The sequence below is a fragment of the Lactuca serriola genome, chromosome 5 (assembly GCF_051521515.1).
Source record: "Lactuca serriola cultivar US96UC23 chromosome 5, Lser_US96UC23_V15, whole genome shotgun sequence".
NCBI classification, from domain to species: domain Eukaryota; kingdom Viridiplantae; phylum Streptophyta; class Magnoliopsida; order Asterales; family Asteraceae; genus Lactuca; species Lactuca serriola.
This window is the reverse complement of record NC_136412.1, coordinates 288,653,884-288,656,484: the sequence shown is the minus strand read 5'-3', so window position 1 is coordinate 288,656,484 and position 2,601 is coordinate 288,653,884. Positions and strand designations below refer to the sequence as shown.

The following is a 2,601-nucleotide window of genomic DNA, read 5'->3' as shown; positions in this document are numbered from 1 at the left end:
TGTCAATGGGAGCTTACAAGAAGCAAATACGAGACGATGTTGGCCCAGGGTTAGTACAACCCACGATTCCTGCCACTGCCACATTCGAGCTAAAGGGACACATCCTTACTGCACTTAAGGATGTTCCATTTTACGGAAAGGATCATGAGGATGCTTTTAAGCATCTAGATGATGTCAATGACATTGCAGATTATTTCAATGTCTCGAATGTTAATAGAGATACCATCTTGCGAAGGATGCCTCCCGTTACTTTTAAGGGAGCTGCTAAAGATTGGTTAAAAGCACTTCCACCTAGTGCAATCACTACTTGGGCTCAGATGCGCGGAAAATTTTTGGACCAATTTTACCCACCATCAAAGATAGCTAAACTCAAGAAGGCAATAGCCAACTTTGAGCAACAACCGAGGGAGTCACTATACGAGGCATGGGAGTGTTACAAAGGATTGTTAAGGAATTGTCCTCAACGTGATCTTAATGTTCAACAAGAGATGTCTATTTTCTATGATGGGGTGAATGTTATGACAAGGCAACTCCTTGATTCTCAAGGGCCACTAACAAAGAAAATCCAAGGGAAGTCAAGGAGTTAGTTGAAGAATTCGCAAAACACTCTCGTGAGTACCACAACCCAAGACAAGATGGAGCAAAAGGTAGTGGGGGTGCACATTATGAAGAGATGGTTGCAATGATGGCGATGTTGAATAATATGGACCGGAGATTAACCCAAATGGACCAATCAATTAATGCAATAAGAGTTGGATGTGAAAGGTGTAATGGTCCACACTTAACTAAGGATTGCAACTTGAATGAATATGGGAATAAGAAGGCTCAAGTTTGCTACTCGAGTGGGGATAAATATGATGAAGATTGGAGAAAACCAAAGAAGGAGTGGCTGCCATATGATGAATACAAGAAGCAGAAGGAAGAGAAATATAAGCAGACAGGTCGAGGCTTCTATCCAAAAGAGCAACCACCAGCCGAGAAGAAAGTAGATTTGGAAAACATTTTGTCCAGATTTATGGAAGCTTCCGAGAAAAGGCATGATGATACCGATGCAGTGCTAAAAGAACACATGAAAATGATGAAAGAACAGTAGACAATGATGATTGAACAACAAGCTTCATTAAGAAATCATCAAGCATCGATCCATAATCCCGAAGTCCAAATTGGACAACTAACTACTTTGGTGAGCAACAAATTATCCTCACAATTTCCTGAAAAGAATGCTCAATCCCATGTTATGGTGATTGATACTGAAGAAGAGGCAATCTTTGAGTTCTTAGAAGCACTAGAAGTGGAGCCGAAGCAGTCCGATCCAAAGCCGAAGAAGCTAAAGCTCGAAAATAAAAGTGTTGTTGAATCACCGAACTCACGAGGTGAGCCATGTATGCTCACGACGTGGGCCTGGTCTGAGCAGAAAATTTCTGAATATATTCCGACTTATTGTCTACCTTTACCGTTTCCATATCGATCTAATCTTAGTCCACTGGAAAAGGAACGTATGGAGTTTATTCAGCAAGTAAAAGATATCCCAGTTAATACTCCATTTGTTGAGTCCTTATCCAAAGTTCTCGAATACGCGAAGTTCCTACAAGACTTGATAGATACTCGTCAGCAGTTAAAGAAGAACTCCAAAGTTATTCTTAGTGAACAAAGCTCAAAAGTTGTATTGGGAGAGATACCTAAGAAGATGGGAGATCCTAGACGCCTCACTCTTCCATGTGAGTTTGGAAACAATTTGAAGACTTATGCTTTAGCCGATTCTGGGGCCAGCATAAATTTGATGCCATATTCGTTTTATCAGAATTGAATATTTCGAAGATGAAGGCTATAAAAATGACCATTCACATGGCCAATCGTTCAGTGACTCATCCTAGGGGGATTGTAGAAGACATTCTGGTGAAAATTGGGAAATTCGTTTTCTCAGTTGATTTTGTGGTTATAAACATGAAAGAGGATGATAATGTCCCAATCATTCTTGGTCGCCCATTACTTAACACTGCTAGAGCCTTGGTCGATGTTCGTGAATCCAAGCTTACTTTGAGAGTTGGTGATGAAGAGGAAGCTTTTGGAGTACAAGATGGGTTTCAAGGAAGTGATTTTCAAGGTGCGGTCTTTAACATTGATGAAGAGAAGGAACTTGAAGAATTAAAGAAGCTCATGGAGGAAGAGATCAAAACAATTCAACAAGTCAAATGAACAAAACCGAGAGCTTCCAACCTGTTTTTAGTTGAAGTCATTGCCTATACAAATCCAACTTCTTGGGTAAGTAAGGAAAGCGATGAAGTATTGAGTGATGAGGATGAAGACAAGGTTACATCTAAGGAGACGAGTGCAGTGGTGAAAGAAGAAAAGATTCCTACAGAGCTTAAAAAGAATGAAGAAAAAGTAGAGACTAAAGGGATCAAACGCAAGCTCGATGTAGATGAAGTGAAAGCTAAAAAAGAGAATTCGAAAAGGCATACATTAGACGAGTTCAAGCTTACAAGAGGCGTTGGAAAGAGCAGAAAATTCAGGTGGTGATGGACTCCTCTGATAGCTCAACGTAGGAGGCATAGAGTCCAACTCACGACTCCATCAAAAAGAAGAGCTACTCGGGAGGCA

At 40.6% G+C, this 2,601-nt stretch overlaps 1 non-coding gene across 1 annotated transcript; it reads right to left on the bottom strand.

Moving 5' to 3' along the window:
• Positions 1 to 365: 365 nt before the first annotated feature.
• LOC145056031 (small nucleolar RNA R71) lies at positions 366 to 472 on the bottom strand. The gene has a single exon (XR_013685572.1). It is a non-coding gene; the product is annotated as a small nucleolar RNA R71 (small nucleolar RNA).
• Between the last annotated feature and the right edge of the window lie 2,129 nt (positions 473 to 2,601).